Genomic DNA, 19,071 nt, shown 5'->3' with positions numbered 1-19,071 from the left:
TTGACATATGGAACCAAAATTATCATTTTTGACGAAGCAATCCGCAATGTCCCTGTGAAAACTGATTTGGGGACAAAGACGTTTTCTGATATTTGCGCCAAATGAAATCGCAGGTGCGTCTCGAATGGAAAATTAGAAATTATGGATAACAATAACGATTAAATGGAACAAACCAGCATCACATTTCCAAATTATAGGAACCAATCAGAAGTGTATTTTCTTGGCTCTGCAGTCGGTGGAGTGAAACTGAATTAAAATAATGTTGTCGAAAGTGCTCAGGTTACCTACCTTGCTAATGAGATGACAGGCCAAGTGTATAACGTTAGTACAGACGGTTGTGAAATTAATAACTAAAATAAGCGTTGCACTTGAGTCCAGTAGGTATGGAGCCCATTAAAAACACTTCCATTTAAAATTATGACAAGAAACTGGTGTGCGACCACAAATTTGGCTTCAACTTGCTGTGTTTGATAAAGCTAAGATCTGCTTCAATTGTATGACATCAAGAATGCCGCATTGCAAGTGTCCAAAGGACTGCCACTTCCAAAATTGGCTAAAATTGGAGATAAATAGGCCTAGTCCACTTTAGCAAGATGGCCACCTGCCATAACTAGCTCTTTAAACACTCTCTGATGAGCAAAAAGCAAATGCTGGATTCACACTACACCCAATTTTTGCCTTGATTTTCCTATCCCAGACTCATTCTTGAGATCGGCCACAATCTGCTACTTTGACCAGTATTTAGTGATTGCCCCCCACCCAGCACTGGTTGGAATGAAAACTAGCATTCAGAGGGGTCCCCCAGGACTTAAAAACCACGGGCCACAGTATTTATGAGCAATGGATGATATACTTGTAGATGTTTTTGATGACCAGCTGACTTCACATTGGCTGGTACCATCTTAAGCTGAACCCAGGTAAGACAGAGACGATCTTCATTCCTGCTCCATTCTCTAACCTCCTTGACTTTTCTATTTCCCTAGGGGACACCGTGGTGTCATCATCACCCACTGCCAAAAACCTTGGAGTGGTGATGGACAACAGACTGTCCTTCTCCCAGAACATCGCGGTGGTGAGTCGAACGTGCAGGTTCTTAATGTACAACATCCAGAGAATCCGTCCCTTCCTCACCACCTACGCAACCCAGCTCCTGGTTCAAGCGATGGTCCTGTCCCGCCTGGACTACTGCAACTCACTGCTGGCTGGTCTCCCAGCGTCCGCCATCAGACCCCTGCAGCTCATCCAGAATGCTGCAGCTCGTTTGGTCTACAACCTCCCCAGACATTCCCATGTCACCCCCCTGCTCACTGACCTCCACTGGCTGCCTGTTATGGCTCACATCAAATTTAAGACTTTGGTGCTTGCATACCATGCGGCTAAGGGGTCAGCACCAGGATACATCCAGAGGATCATCAGACCCTACACATCAGACCTCTCCGTTCTGCCACCTCTGGACGCTTGGCACATCCCCCTCTTCGTGTCTGTACTTCCCGTTCGCGTCTGCTGTCTGTCCTGGCCCCTCGCTGGTGGAATGACCTTCCCGTGGCAGTCAGAACAGCAGAGAATCTGACTACCTTCAAGCGCAGACTAAAGACTCATCTCTTCAGGCTGCACCTCTCCCCACCCCTCCCTAGCCTCTAGTTTAGCTCAATGTACCTAGTTAGGCTAATGCAATCTCGTTAGTTTTGTATTTGGCAGGATTGTTTTGTTTGATTCTGATTAGGCAAATGTGATTTCATTGCTAGTTTTGTACTTGGCAGGATTGTTTTGTTTATTTGCTGAACAGGTTACCCTACAGGGTTGGAGTCCTGATCTATGTGGTCACTTCTGGCACTATGATCTTTACTTCACTCGAGTGTGTTTTTCTGCACCTCTGCACTTTGAACTGCTGCACTTGTTGTACGTCGCTCTGGATAAGAGCGTCTGCTAAATGCCTGTAATGTAATGGAATGTAATGGAACAAGGGTTTAAAGGTGTCATGGTCTAAAGCAGAAAATTAACTACAAGCATTTCCAAAGCAGCTTGTACAGCATCAGCCCAATGCACCAGTCATTGCACTGGGGCGTTGGGGTGTGATTGTTTCAAAGGGAAGACCACCCCGAACTGGCCCACCAACTTAGTTGTCTTGGGTCAGTGCTAACTAAGCCCACATATTAATTCAGCCATTTGTAAGCAACAAAGTATAGGATGGTATAGCTGCTGGTGATATTTGGCTGCTGGTGATTTACTATGCTAATCACATACTAATGGGATGGTGGCAGGATGAATCAAGATTAAATTTACTTTGTACTTTGTGCAACAGGAGTGGTGCATTCTCCAACTCTTATAAATATCAGAACACACCACATTACTTCATCCAGACTTTCTGAGGTTATAAGGATATCAACAGCTGGACTAGCATAGTTCATAGAACCGTGGCCATGTGAGTAATCTTCGTTCTATTTCATATGGGGACTATAGCCGCGTTTCCACCAAAAGTACCCGGAGCTTTTAGTCCCAGGAACTACTTTTCAAGGAACTGAAAGGTTCCTTCAGCCCATTGTTGTCTGCGTTTCCACCGCGGTCTAAAGTCCCGCGAAGATGAGGCAAATTAGCCCACTGACTTTTGAAAAAGCGACGTTGTCGTCGGTCCATCTGTCCTATGATTTCTTGTGTAACCCCATACTACAACCAAAGTATCCTACATTATTTTCTAATAACCGGGACAGCCCGGAGGGGTTTATTCCGCTTATATACAACAGGTTACCAACAATGACTATATATGGTTACTTTTGTATTTATTGATTTTTATCGATTTAATCACCTAAAATTGAAATATTCTTCCGCGACTGTTTGGGCATATTTTACCGTTGTCAAGCAAAACTGTCGTTGGTAGTTGGACTTGGACCGTTGTTATGCAACAAATAGGATATAACAGGCCAATAGTCAGATTGTAACTGTTTTATATACCCTCTCAAACACATTCATTATGTTTTTATGCGAACATTCACTTTCATGTCTTGACATCCGAGGCGACAGAATGCATTCACATTGCACAAATAACTGGCAACAACCGCAGAAAACATGCACAGGTCGTAAACAATTTTCTGTTGAATTGATTACTTTCTCATCGTCAATTGCATATAGGCTAATCGCAATATGAACGAAATAGAACGAAACGAAGAATAGAACGAAAACTCGGACTTGCGTGAAAACTTAAATTAGCAGTGGTACAGCCACTGTTTGCTTTCCTTCAAAGTTACTGCTAGCTGAGTAAAATTATGGCGATTACTAGAATTAACCTGTTATTTTACCCTAACAAAAAGTGCAGAAGGTGATTTCCAGTTTGCTTTTACTGTATCACCAATGTAAATTACGCAGAACTACCGCACACCTCACATAACTGTATCAAACATTTTGAGTCAATTACAACGGGCTAACAAAGAAAATCAGGAAGAAAATATTCAGCAACCGAATTAAACCGTTTGAATGTTTTGGTACGTAATATGCTGTCCCAGCACGAATGCTTAACATTTTATAAAAACGAATACTAAAGCAAGAAAAGATGAGAAGAACACAAGTTATAATTCCAAGACTTTGGCAGGCTATAACCAAAAGTAGGCTACTCCGCATAACATACAAGTTTTTTGATTTCAAGTTATTATGAAAATAAATCGGTTTGCGGCTGCAGATTTTTAAAAATGGCGGTTGAAATAAAACACTGACAGTAGCCTAGTCGACAAATCAGAACTTTTCAGCGCTTGTGGAAAGGCAGTTTATGCTAGTCACGTTCTAATAGATTAGGGATTCAATGTCACCAGGTGAGAGAGGCCTAAGTGTAGTAGTTGTACTTGTGCGTTCCCTATGCCCCCCCTCCCCAGGCTGAATAGTAGTGGTTGAATGTACAGGGGCCACAGGAAACTTAACTGTGTAATCTGAATAGCTATCCCAATTATCCCATGCAGGTTTCCCCCCAAAATTGTTGGTTTTATCATCCTCATTGTCTAATTCCACTAATCCCTCAGGAAGGGGTACCCCTACCGCTGCTATGTGTCCTTGCATGATATCTACTGCTCTCTTGTATTTTCCTACACGGTCTGAATTGCTAGTGTGAGTTCCGGGAGTTGGATTTGGTACATTTACCAATCAAGTAATCATAAGCCGCTTGTGCACGATTCAAGTCATTGACTGTTTTTTTCTAGTGACGACACAAGATTCTGATTATTGTCTTCTAGCTGTGCAACCTCCTGTCTCAGCTTTATTTGAATCTCCATGTTAAGTGTGCCATTCGCTTTATAACTTTTAAGAGTAACTGCATTCTCTGTGACTTGCTGTTGAAGAGTATGGTTTTCTATCTCTACAACGTCTAATCTCTTTTTAGTCATTTTGTAAGATGCCAGAATCGCTTGCAATGCTGTAGCAATCTTCCCTTTCTTATTTTTAGTTAATTTTGAATAGTTTTCAAACTGAGACGATGCCCACTCGTAAGGCGCGTCTTGGTTTTCTATCCCTTCAAGCACACTGCGTTTGCCATGTTTAGCAATGTACCTAACCACAAGGTCTTCCATCCTCTAATTTATAGTTAGCAATCACACAATAAACAAACAATATTGCTAAACCAGCATTACCAACTCGAAAAAAAAAATTAATTCGCAATCTAGTCACGTGAATTAGGGTGATATTAGAATAGTTTTTTTTTTACTACTCAGAGTACACCCAATTTAAGAATCTATGTCTCAGTACTTCGGAACCAATAAATTCTACAGACCAGTTACTTTAGGTCTATGTTCTAATCGTTGCGTTATCTAGTTGCTTTAAGATAAACAACAGCTACCCTGTTCCTGTACTTCGGACACAGGTCGAGGATTCCAGTTACTTTAGGAATACTATTTTAGCATAAAGGTCCCGGTGCTTCGGGCACGATTGATTCTAAAGACCAGTTACTTTAGGCCTACTTGTATCTACAAGTTACAACAGTGCCACACTCTGTCGGGCACGGTCCAGTTGCTCTTAATTCCACTGCTTCGGAATTAAAACTCCTACTGCCAGTATGAAATGATGGTGAAAACAAACAAAACTGTCCCAGTCCTTAAAACTCCTTTCTAGGTTTTTTTAAACGAGGGGGTTCCCTAAAATACAAACCAGCAGCATAAAAGAAGAAACCGCGTTTCTTACCTTAGTGTCCCAGGTTTTTTAGGAATTCCTCGCTGGGTGGCTCACCAGTTGTAAGGAAAAAGGACGTCTCTCGAACGTGATGAAAATGTACAAAGTTTATTTCCAATACCGGCAGTGGCAAAAGCGCACGAATGACACTTTGGATTCAGCAGAGACTGAACCACGAACCTTTCCACAGGCTGCTTCTTATTCGTTTTCAAAGCTTTGATCAGGAGTGTTGAACACACCTACTAAGAAGGATATAGTCAGTTTCGAACACCTATCAGTTAGGCCGTAGTGTATTGGCCGTCCTGTTGTAATTGAATTAGCACGTCTGTTGACTTGGGTGGTTCCCAGTCTCTCACTCCCGGTCGCTATTATACCATTGTACCAACTGTATTGTGATAATGATAAGATCAAGGGAATGTGTGGGGAAAACAGGACCCAGCCTGGGCCAGAAGAGCTGGGTGTTCTCCTCACACTGTTGAATATTTCTTCAAAATATACACTTCACAGAGTCTGATGCAGCTGGATTTATTGCAGGTAATTCAAATATAACATGCAAGAACCCGGGCTGATCTGCGCATATCAATACAAACACTCTCAAAGCATTCCACAAGACACTTCACAGAAAACACATAAGACGCACACACAGAGACAAGACATTCAAGACATACAAGACATACCGAACTCCCCTGGGGCCGATACCTTTTATCCTATCTTGTTAGCTCCTCCTGTTGTGGAGCTCAAGCTTGGGCTATCCCACAGGTTTACATCATTATACTTGACTCTTTCCCATATACCATTGTTTCTCATTTTTCAGACACCATTATTTCCAAGCCCCCTTCCTTTCTTTAATTAAAAAATAGGCATTCCCTTCTCTTATCGAAGTCTTCCTCCCCTTCATTCCCTTCTCTTATCTAAGTCTTCCTCCCCTTCTTGGCATAAGACATGTATTCACCTCATTTATCTCCTGCTGGATTTTATCATTCACAACACGTTTGTATGAAAGGCCTAGTTTGTATGCCAGAAGCTGTGCTTTCATTGTATATGGACTTTTGCAGCTTGTGTTGTATATTTAGTGCAAACCTCTACAAATGATTACTGTTTTGACCAAGATCTGGCCATTGCTAGTTCTACATATTCTTCTTTTGTTAATAATATACTCCATCTTGGTGGTGATGGTTGGTGCTCTTAAATGCATTTCCTTCCCACAACAGATTTCTTTGATTCAAATCTTTAAACATTAGAAACATAACTAAGAATGCATTCTACCATCTTAAGAACATTGAACCTTCTTCAAAATCCTGTTCCTGGTCATCTTGTTTGGGGCTGTGCATGGAATTGCTTTCATTCCTGTTTTTCTGACTTTCTTTGAAATCTGTACCTGTTCAGAAAAAGTCAACAATGAAAATAAAGAAACCGATGCTGGGTCAGTGAGCACTTATGATAATCCTGAAATTGATTATGGACCTAATAAGGTTGAAGATGGACAATCACAGTTCACATTTTCATCGAATAACCAAATTTGGGTTCACAATGTGTTAGTGTGAATGGGAATTGTAGCTTGGAAATGAAATTTGAACCTGACTGTCGCTGACTTTCAGAAATGATTTTTCTGACATCAGTCCTCCTAATTATGATGTTACAGGTAGGAAAAAGGAAAAACAGTTGGGTAGGAAAAAAGACAGTTAAGGATTCTGGTGGCTCTGCAATACGTGTGAGATAACCATGGAATAGTGGCATCAGTCCTGCAGAATTCTAGATGCTAATAGCCTCCATGCCTTGGAATATATTGGCTGTGCAGGCCACACATGGTAGCACCACTGCTCCATTTAATGATTTAACATTTGTATTTTTTTTTTCTATTTGTATTTTCATGTCCTCATTCAATATCTTTATTACAGGACATTATGAAAATGTGCAATTGTTTCTAAATCATTGGAGAACAATAAAATTTGATTTTTTTCAATGCCATTCAGTTTGAATATGCTATAATGTCCAGTTAAAACCACAATGTAATGAGCTGTGCAGCAATAACTATTTAATATAACTATTTCAAGGTATACTATGTAGGATTTTGCAGACCTTGTAGATTCTGTGTTTGTAAATCTCACTCACACCTCCTTTTTCCTCAAGCCCACCCAAACCTCCGTTGAGGACACACCCTCGAGTGCTACAAGCAAAATGTAAAGCAAAAAGGTAAGGTGCTCGGAGATATAGAAATTTTCACGTTGCCTCACAGCAAGAAGGTCTTGGGTTTGAATCTCGGCTTGGGGTCTTTCTCTGTGGAGTTTGCATGTTCTCCCTGTGTCCGCGTGGGTTTCCTCCGAGTGCTCCGGTTTCCTCCCACAGTTCAAAGACATGCAGGTAGGCGAATTGGAGACTCTAAATTGCCCATTGGTATAAGTGTATGAGTGAATGGTGTGTGTGCCCTGTGATAGGTTGGCGGCCTGTCCACAAGTGTATTCCTGCCTCTCGCCCAATGCATGCTGGGATAGGCTCCAGCACCCCCAACGACCCTGCTCAGAATAAGCGGGTATAGATAATGGATGGATGGATGGATGGATGGTTGGTAACAGTAAGTAGGCAGTGTTATAACGGTCTTTACACTGAGTGCACCCTATAGCGGGTGGGAACATCCTATGGTAGAGCCCCTGCCATTTTGTGTTTTTCCTAGTTTAATATTTAGCTATTCTAGGCTCTGTTTCATGAAGCAGAATTACTGAGTTTGCTGGATAACTGCACTGAGTAAAACTAAAAACCCTCCCAAATCTGCAACATGGACTGAAAAAGAGCTATTATGGGTTTTACTCCAGTTATCCAGCTACCTCAGTAATCCTGCTTCCTTTAATACTCCCCTGGAAATTTAGTTAGAATTGGGATGTAAACACAGAATTGCGCATGGAATATGTAACATTAGCAGGCCATAAGTCTATCATAGCTAGCTAATATACTTGTAAAGTGAATGACTTTTTAATGAAGTTCATAACCTTGTCAAAGTAGATAGCAACTTTGTTAGCTCTGTTACAAAGGTGGTTACACTTAATGTCAGCTAGAGAGCATGCATGCTGTAGTGAATTCATTTTTCCTGATTGAAATAAATGCAGGCGAATTACTAAGCTGGCTGAGTTGCAGCTATAAACAGTGATAGCAGTTCCCATAGGGTGGGGGAAGACATCTTGATAGAAGAACAGATTTTTATACAAAAGCTATCCAACCTTGGGGCCAAGGTTGGGTAGCTTTTAAAATAATTTAGGGAAAATTGGGTAGCAGCATTGCTTTGGAATACGCCATGTTAAATTTGTGAGCTAAGATAACCAATATTATTTCTTGTAACTTATTTTTGATATCAGTACTTTTAGTCGCAGGCCTAGATTTGCAAGTCTGAATGACTTATAGATGGTGCTTTGTATGTATGAGTAACTTGGCATTTTTGTACATTGAAAACGTGTTTTTCTTCAGATACTAATTTCCTGTACCCTTTATATCTAACAATCATAATATTGCTCTTTTTGGCATTATACATGATGTCAAAATCTTCACCATACTGGGAACATATCTTCAATAACTGTTGGAGACCAGCACTATAAGGGCAAAAAAACAAAAAAAAAAAACAATTCCTCATACATGAGGTGGTTGATTACAGTATTTCCAATAACGAAACTATTTTACCTGCATGGTCTATTGAGCATATCAGAAAATTAAGATTCTTAATATATATTTAGGTACACATCTATGACACATTTTGTGTGATAATTTCCCATTATATATTTTATCAAATGCTTTAGAAGCATCAATAAAACACTTAAACACTAGAATTTTGTCTTCGATATTTAGGTACTATTTTCTTCAGGGCAAATATACACATTTCTTATATTCTTTTAAAAGCAAAGTGATTGTCAGTGGTAAGAATGTACAATTCAAGCCTGTCCAGCAAGACCCGCTCCAATATTTTAGAAAAAATGCTGGCTAAGACAATAGGTAGATCATCTTCGGAGCTATTTAAGTTAGCAGTCGTGTCTTTAAGTACAGGCAGAAGTATATATACACGGATATAATCTGGTAGGATACCATGAACTGGAAAAACCAGTAAAACAAAAGCAAGACGTGGAATAAGTTTTTGGCTAGCATGTTTTCGGGGTTCTGTAGTAATAAGGTCCATTCCACATACCTTGTTGTCATCAAGCCTCAACAGAGCATGAAGGACCTCCTCTGGCCTAACTACCATGTTCTCAGCCTAGTCAACATTTTCACCCATATATGTATTACTTTTAACACATAGTTGAACAAATCATAATAATGCTGTCACCACAACTCTGACTACTTTCACATCATAGGAACTATTATTTCACAACTTCTTGGCAAGTGAGTTAGCCCTCATTGTATCCTTATTTTTTTAATTCAGTGAAGAGCAGATTTAAATCTTGCACTAGTTTTTTAAGCTCGAACAAGGGCCCTTGTCTAATTCTTCCTAACTGTGCCTAACTTTTAAATGTGTCTCTAGCTGCAGCATGTAACTCAGCCACATAGTCATTCCAGTGAGGTTTAATATTATGCACCTTATTTTTTGGTTTACAAAATAGCTTTCTAGAAGCATTGACAGATTCCACAAATATTACTGTACATGAAACATAGATCTTTACTATGTTGGTCATTATTACAGTTTATGTCACATCACCCCAATGCATATCTTGGTAAGTCTAGCAGCTTTTCTGCTTGAGTAGTGTATCTGTTATTATCATCCATCACTGTGTTAGCATTATTACCAGCAACAGATAACACAGATATATTCTCAACATTTAAGTACAGAGAAAGCATGTATAAATATTTTTTTAAATTAAGAAAGAATACTAAATACTCTTTTTCAAACCTAAGACAGATGGTACATAAAATGAGAACCCAAAAGATATTTCAAAGTATGCATTGGAATTCTATGGTCATTTTTATACCAGTGATAAATGTCCCGTCAGTGACACGCCTGCTTTTAAAGACTGTACATTGTATATTGATGGAGAATTCCAATTTATGTTACACAGACATTTCTGTTACTGCAATTAAGAAGGGTATCTGCAAACTAAATGGGAATAAATATCCAGGGAATGATGTGTTGACCAGTGACTTCTAAAAAACTTTTCTGGATGACATTGAGGTATTTGTTTAGAACATTTTTATTGGAGTTTTTACTTGTTTACTCGGAAGATTATTCTTCCATAAGACGTGTCTTATTATTAATCATAAATGCTAAAAAATTAATTTAATTAATGTAATTTTTCTTTTAATAAGTAATTCCCCAGATAGTGTGAAGTTAAATTTTAAGCACACTTGCCTGCTTAATTGTTTCATTTGTGTGTTGTTGTTTTTTTCTTGGTTCAGTTTTTTGAAGTTGCTAGCTGCGTACAAGCTCAATAGTAGCACAACTAAGTAACATGGCTTTTAACTGTATACAGTGGTTTGCAAAAGCTTGTGCACTCCTGGTCAAATGTACATGTTTTGTTAATTTTCATAAAACTTCTACACATGCACATTTTTTAGTTACTTTGTTCTATATGTTAAATTCAATATGTTAAAAGAAAATAAAAACTAATTGTGCATTAAAATTTAAAGAAATATGTCTTGTTTCAGTTCCCAGCAGAGGTTGTATGAATTTCATTTCACGTAGAATATTGAAGTAATTGTTTAATTAACCTTAATTACACATAGTACACATATTGTTTTTGTACTCAAGCCTGCTGTAAATGTTTCTCAGCCTCATAATGGATTCCTTGACTTTCATTTTCATGACTTCTCATGTTGCAAACACCAATAACAGAGTCCGAAGGCAATCAAAAGCCTAGAATCAAGGCTAGATACTTAAAGCTGTCTTATACCTGCATGAAGGAAGAAGTGGACACACTTGACTATTCAGAAACCCCTCTTATGCCATTCGTCCCATAAGTTATGATGCCCTAAAATAGGGGGACTATTTATAAAAAGTGCTGTAATGTCTACATGGTGAAACCAAAATGTGGCCACATTCTACCCTTTTTCAAAAGGATACTTCCAGCAGGATAGTGCGCCATGTCACAAAGCACAACGTTTACTCCTTATGGCCAGTATAAAAACTGCTGTGATTCTTTGCAGCATAGTTTCAACAAGGTGCTGTAAATATTTCTTAGGGATTTTGGCCCATGCTGACTTCATAACATCACTCAGTTCCTCCTCACTATAGCCTCATCTTCCAGTTCTTAGCTGAGAGAAGTGGAACTCGGCGTGGTCTTCTGCTGCTGTAGCCCATCTGCTTCAAGGTATGACATGTAGTGCATTCCAATATGCCTTTATGCACACCACTATTGTAAAATAAGCTGTTATTTATTGCATTTCTGTTTGCTTGAACAAGTCTGCCCATTGTCCCCTGACCTCTCTCATTAACAAGGTGTTCTAAGCCATAGAAAAGCCGCTCTTTGGATTTTTTTGTTTATTGCACCATTCTCTGCAAATGCTAGAGACTGTAGTGCATAAAAATTCTGGGAGGGCTGCTGTTTCTGAGATGCTGGAGCAACTGTTTCTGGTACCAATAATCATACCATGGTTAAAGTCCCTTAGGTCACAGATCTCAGCCATTCTAATGTTTGGTCAAACAAAAAACTAAACATCTTCACGATGTCCGCATGCTTTATACACTGAGATGTGGCCACACAATTTGTTCTTTGGAGGAGCAGGCTCTTTGCGTTAAAACAAGCAGGTGTAACAAATAAAGTGGCCGGTGAGTATGTGTGAGTGTGTGTGTGTGTATACATATATATATATATATATATATATATATAGAGAGAGAGAGAGAGAGAGAGAGCTACATGAATAAAACAGTCATTATAATTATTTGTATTTTTATTTATATTACCATGGGTTTTTTTTTTTACTTTGTTTTCATTTACAATTGTTTTGATGAGTCAGTATTCCTTCCTTTATTTTAAAGTTTTATTTATTATTATACAACATCTTTTCAGATTCTTGAATATGTCTGTTCTGTTTTTAAACAAAGATTATTTTTCTTTATAAAAACAATCCCAACAACTGCTGTAGTTTGAAGAGGAAATGTCTAAAATTGTGTGAACTCATCTTTCTTTTTTTCAGTCAAACTCATTGGTAATTTTATACATCCTTTTGAAATCGGCACTGTTCTCTTTCCTCCACGATTGATACTAAAGTAAACAGAGTGCTGTTTGGGTCCAGAAATTTAACAAGGGGAATATTGACTCCTGTCTCTTGAAAGATGAGGTTCTGCAGAGTCATGGCCACCATTGAGTCGACACCCAGAGCAGCCAGTGCTGTATCATCACTCAGCTCTTCAAAGTCTACATTGCAAGTCTCACGGATCGTGGTCCTGACACAGTCCCCTGCCGAAGAGGGTGTAGGTGACAGCTGGGCTCTGGGTTCTGTGCATATGTTTCTCAGTTCTTCATTTACCAAAGCTGACAGACGTATATTCAGGGAGGTGTTTTGAGACAGCACGTGATTTCTAAGGTTTTTGAAGCTGAACTTGCACACAACCTGTTGAGCATTGTTTTTCAACAAACATTGCTCCAGACCATCATGAAATTCTGCCGCATTCATCACTATCATTCCCTTTGTCTCCAAAAATCTCTGCAAAGAATCCTTGTTCAATAGGAGGCCCAGGTTCAAAGCCCCCCAGTTAATAGACTGTGCAGCCAGTCCAAGCCTCCTCCGATAATGGCAAAACATGTCCAGGAAGTAATTGGCAGCGGCATAGTTTGTTTGGGTGGAATTGCCAATGAAAGAGGAGATGGAAGAGTAGCACACAAAATAGTCCAGTTTGCAGTGCATTGTTGCATGATGGAGATTTAAAGCACCATTAATCTTTGGCCTGAACACCTTTTCATAGTGTGACTTGTTGAGAGTTTCAAGTAGACCATCATGCAGGACAACTGCACTGTGAAATATCCCTCTAATTGGACAGGAAGGAAACCTCTGTTCAATCTCAACGACTGCCTTCACAACCTGTTCTGAAAGGGAGATGTCACACTGTATGCTGATGATGGACACTCCGTACCGATTCTGCAGGGTGAATATCTCATTCTGCAAATGAGATGAAGACCTTCTGCTTAGAATGGCAATGCATCCACCTCCTCTTTGAGCAATGAACTTCACTGTTTCAAACCCCAGCCCAGAAAGACCCCCCGTCACTATGTACACAGACTTCTGCAGGAAAAGTTGTTTTGGCTTCTCTTGTATTGGAAGGTGAGATACCTCATCCTTGGTTTTTCCATCAAGCACAACTACGGATGTGGTGTCTGAGCAAAAGTAGGATTTTGATACCTGAACAGGCAGGCAATCAATGCTTCCGGAAGTCTTTCTTTGAAAGACAATGTTTTTCAGTACCGGAACTTCAATCAATCGCATTGATTTCAGCCAGCTGTAGATCAATCTTTTTTGCTTCTTTAGGTATGCTTTCTGGAACAGATGAGCCACCTGAACAATTTGAACACAAACATTTTCACTATCTGTTCTTAACATGTTTCGCAAAAGAATAGGTGACATCTGGTTATCATACACTAAAACAATGTTTCTGGCAGTAGAAACACTGCAAGCTTTATCAACCAAAGATGCATCAAATGGAGGCAAAAGGACAAATGCATCGCACTTGTTCACATTTTGTAGCAGTCCGCTAAGTTGGGTCCCTACAATGACATTCCACCCTGACTGATTTGCGGTAAGCATCAGCACCTGCACCAGATATGAATCCGGTTCAAGAGAAATAATGGCCAACTTTTTATTTTCTATTACTTTCGGAAGGACACAATGCAATATTTCCCATGCAAGGACAAAGAAGGAAATGCATGGTACTACCTTGAGAAATTGTTCTATAGCATGCAGCTTCTGAAATCACAACCTTTGATGATGCAGTAATGGGGTAACATGAAACAATGTTGTCTCCTAATTTCAGTTTCCCCACATCCTTCCCCACAGCTGTAATAGTTCCACTGAAGTCCAGAGTCAGGAGTTTGTGGTTCTGTGATACGTGTTTGTTCCAGTACATGGTCTGACCAAAGTTCAGATCAGAGACACTGACCGGGAAGTAATCTGATGAATGAACACAGATTTTACTCAGTTGAACCTCAACAGTTTGGTCCTGTATTTGGTCTCCAGGTTCACTACAAGGAACTGCAGACAGCTTTGTCATTCTGTAAGGGTCAGCAGTCTGCAGGATGAGATTCTCAGACCCTGAAGAGTAAACTACCCTTTCAGGACTCTCAATGGTTTTAATGGGAGTGCGAACGATTGTACTTGAATAAATCTGACCATTGCTTATCGTCAGCTCTGAATATTTGCTGGCTGGGTAGGAACATAAAGTGTGAGCTAACGAACTGAGGTCTTCACTTGTCATAGAGGCAAGATCAATTATCTGGAATGACAAACCTAAAAATTCAGCTGCACAGGCTCGAGTCATGCCAGAAATGACAAAACCTGGACTGATACGGTCTACTGTCCCCTCTGCTGATCTGTAGGTTATAATTCTGATAGTGTTGGTGTATTTGGCAGCGTTCAGTGCAAGAACAATTTCACGGAAAAGCTCACAGCAGTCGACCAGGTGATCAAGGATCATTTCTGTTTTCAAGTCACTGAGATTTTGAAGGCCAGAAATGAACAAAACATCTTCAAACTTCTTGACACCATCTGGAACCATGAATTCAGTAAACAATTCTGTAACTTTGAAGTTGGATAGTTTTCCAAGTTCCTCGAACTGGATGAAAGTAGAACTTGAGTGTAAATACTGCTGTAAAAAATCAGCCACCCCTAACTGATCAGCAAAAACTAAGGCTTTTGGTTTGTGACAGGGGCTGACATCCTCAGTGGTGGCATGCTGCTCATTGTGAAAGAAGAACATTGTGGAAGAACATCCTCACGTGTCTCAGTTCAACTAAAACATGACCCTCTTTGTCTGTGAAACAGCCCCATACCTCAAACCCATCAGATGTCTCTCTGACTGTTCTCAGATATATGACCATTTCATTCTGCAGGGGACCAGCCACAGTGACACAGCCCATGGCGGATGGGAATCCAGGCCTTGATGAAAATCTATTCCCGGCTACAACACCTATCATCTGCATAAATTGATCCAGCACTATAGGGTGAACATAGTAGTCCTGCAGCTGCCTCATCATTTCATCTGGAACCCTGAAGTTCGAAATAGCCTCCTTGAACTCCTCCCCATAGTACACATCTCCCAGCTCTCGGAAGACTGAACCATACTGAAATCCTGCCTGAGAGAGGGCTGTGTAGACCTGCTCCGCCCTTATGACTGATTGGCATCTTTTGAACACAAAATCCAGAGCGATATTCTTTTGCTCAGGAGCCATTGATCCATTTTTCCATTCAATGGCACCTGAGGCATAGGTAGCTGACTGAGAATGTATTTTAAATTCTGCTGTTTCCTCTGATGGCTCAACCTGTACTTTCATTTTGGGGGAGGTCTCACTGAGTACAAATGGACTTTGGAAACTGATACTGAGCTGCAGTGAGCTAAGAGACACATTTGACTTCATACTGGCTATGACAGAAGCTAGAGCCAGTTCAACATACAGAGCACTGGGGGCAAGGGCAATGCCATTGTGTTTGTGTTCACTTAGGTACTTTGTTGCACCTGAGGAAAGATTACAGGTGAACTCTGTGCTGTTGTGTTTTGTGGGTCTTACAATAGGGTGACAGTTATGAGACATTGTTTCATTGCCCTGCCTCACTGTTTCAAAGTACACCTCCTTCTTTACACAATCAAATTGATACCTTGGGAATGATGTTGGTGGTTCCTCATGTCCTTTATAGAGATGTTCCCAGTTTACATTCACCCCCAGCTCAAAGAGTTTTGACACCGAGGTTAGCAGTGTCTCATGGTCTTTATCTGGTTGCGCAGTGGGGGGCACAGTGATGTCATTCCCTAATGTCTCCATGAGGTTCCTCTGCAGGGCCTTTCTTGGACCTATCTCTACAAAGACTACGTTCTTCTTGTCTTTGGCTACTGATCTCAAAGCTTGTTCAAATGCAACAGGCTCACAAACATTTCTGGTCCAATATTTCCCTGAGCTAAAATCCCCTTGAGAACACTTCTCTCCAGTCATAGTGGAAAACAACTCTGCCTCCATTTCATTCTCTTGCAAAGATCCTACACTGCCCTGTATTTGGTCCAGGATGGTATCCATCAAATGACTGTGGTAAGCAGCAGGGACATCTAAAATGTGGAGGAACAGATTCTTGTCGTTGAAAGAGGTCTTCAGCTTATGGTGAAGACTTTCGACTGCATCTGCTTCACCTGATAGTGTTCAGAACTGAGGGCTGTTGAAGGCAGCTAAGCAGACTTTCCCTGAGTAAGCAGGCAGGAGCCTCAGGATTTCTGATACGGCTATCTTACTGACAACAAGCATCTTCCCTCCTGTGACTTTGCTCTGCAACATACTGCGGAAATAGATCACCTTTACTGCATCCTCAAGAGACAGAAGACCAGAGCAATGGGCAGCAGCAACCTCTCCTACAGAGTGCCCAAGAACAGCATCAGGTCTGATACCCCAGTGCTTTAGAAGGCTGAAAATTCCAACCTGGATAGCAAAGAGAATGGGGTAGACAACATCTGGTTTTGAATAATCATCATTGTCATAGTCATTTTCCAGTTTCTCCAAAATGTTAGTGCTTTTGTAATTATGGAACAGGTTCTCAACCTCTTTCATTTTGTCTCTGAATATGGGATTCTCTTTCAACAGTCCCTTGCACATGCCTCTGTAGGTCACTCCATTTCCACAAAACACAAAAACTAACTTTAAACCTGATTTTAATGGTAAAATGCTTTCGTTCAGTGCCGATCTGAGTTTTTCCTGTAGGTTACTGCGAGAGGATGTCAGAAACACTCTTCTATACCTGTGCTTCATGTGGCTTCTCCGACATGCCGATGTATATGCCAGAGATTTTAAATCTACTGCAGCCAGCTCTTGACATGTGTCTGCAATTATCATTTCAAATGACTTTTCAGAAGCTGCAGACAACACAAAGAGTTTTGTTGAATCCTGATTGGTGGGTATAGAATAGTCCACCTGCCTGTACTCTCTGACTATGGCATGTGCATTGGTCTCTCCAAACCCAATGTTATTGATACCTGCAGCCCTTTCTGCTGGGCCAGTCTTTTCCCACTTCTCTACTCTAGTGGGAATTTTCAGGTTCAAGACTTTGGCATCGATGCTGGCACTGTCCTCAGAGTGGAATAGAGAGGGAACAATGGTTTCATAGTGCATCATCAGAAGCACCTTGATGAGTCCTGCCACTCCAGCTGCTGATTCAGTGTGCCCGATGTTACCTTTCACTGAGCCAATGCAGAGTGCTTCTCCTGGAGGTCTGGCTTTGGCAATGCCTGCTTCTGTTGGATCTCCTGCTGGGGTTCCAGTCCCATGAGCCTCTATGTACTGGACATGTGATGGATCAAACCCTGCAGAGTAAATTCTGTGGAGCAGCTCCTCCTGCTGGGCCATGGACGTCCTGGTGATGTCGCCCCCATGTCGCCCACAAAACTGAATCTAAGTGAATAACAGATCAGAAAAGTGTTTTGTTGTTTTTTACAAGAGAGAGAAAAAAAACAGATCGCAAGAAAAGTTCATGATCCTGCATAAAAGATAGCTATAAAGATATAAAGGTATATATATACACATGTATTAAAGGGAGAGAGTAGTAGTAGGGTCAACACAAATGAGCTACATCTGTATCGGAAATATTTGAATACTTCCATTTGTTTTTAGAATACTGTATATTACAATAGAGGACTGTGTGATACAGCAGTTTAACAACTAGTCACCATTTAAAGCAGCATCAGGAATCTGGATAAGGAAAAACCTGTGTCAATTTTATGGTAATTTTTTTTCCCACTATCCCATCGTGATTGAATAGTAGCCACCAGACAAGGAAGTAGTTCTTTTTTAAAAGGATAGTGGCCAGACTACCCTCTCTATGTATATTTCACTTTATTCCTAAGGGGAATCAGCGAGGGTAACAGATAGAAATGTGCTCACAGTACAGAAAGTGGCTGCACTGGAAGACTCATATATGAGCTGAAAGTCAGCTGCCCTACAAAAACTCAGTCTCCCCAAAAAACAAAAAGTGGTGAGAATATGTGGAACAGCTGGCCTAGTCATGTAATTGAGTTCCTAGAGGCGTTCATATTCTTGATGTAAAAGGCTTGATGTAGTGCTGGATGCGCTCTAGTTTGTAGGTAAGTGGTGAATGTAGAAGGGCAGTATTATGTGTTCTTATGTTCTTATAAACACAGTATTACTGCCTCACTTTTTTCAGTGGCTTGAGCAGGATGACCCCACAGCCTTCCCCTCTCCCATAGCCATCTGCTCTGCTGGAGAAAGGTTTGCTGCAGCCGTCGGGTGAGAGCATCTTGGCTTTGCTGAGAGTGACAAAGATCCGTGGCTCAAGGATGCAGCTGACCCCACCACAGACAGCTATCTCACAGTCTCCTGGAAAAACAAGAAGGGTAGCTCAACCATCAACATGACATCACAAACAGACAGAATACAGATTTTCCTTCTGGGTCAGTCTATAACTGCTGTCACAACATGTCAAAAATGTACAGAAAGGTTTGAGTTTAGTGTTGTTTTGTTTGCCCAAAAAACTACCTTCTGAAAAATTGGATTTGATACTTTGTTTTAATGCAATTAACAGACGGCCAACCAAGCAAGACATTAAACCATGCTCTTGAATCACTGTGAGCATTATAGATCCCATGTGTCCATATGTTTTGAAGTGAAGTACCAAAGAGATCAATTAAAAATAATTCTAAAAACTAAGAAAAAGGTTCAACAGAAAGAACTAAAACTGCTATAGCTGTGTGTAAATAACAGGCAGCCTTACCTTGTCCTACCCTGAAAGAAGGCATTTTTATCTCACTAAAAAATTAAT

General features: G+C 40.5%; 1 protein-coding gene and 1 pseudogene across 7 annotated transcripts in view; both read right to left on the bottom strand.

Annotated features, from left to right (window-relative positions):
* Positions 1 to 19,071, bottom strand: part of LOC135253356 (uncharacterized) — a 73,256-nt gene that overhangs the window by 36,259 nt on the left and 17,926 nt on the right. The window lies entirely within an intron of this gene.
* LOC135253946 (uncharacterized) lies at positions 11,979 to 19,048 on the bottom strand (annotated as a pseudogene).

This window comes from Anguilla rostrata, chromosome 4, assembly GCF_018555375.3.
Source record: "Anguilla rostrata isolate EN2019 chromosome 4, ASM1855537v3, whole genome shotgun sequence".
NCBI lineage: Eukaryota > Metazoa > Chordata > Actinopteri > Anguilliformes > Anguillidae > Anguilla > Anguilla rostrata.
This window is presented reverse-complemented; position numbering and strand designations above follow the sequence as displayed.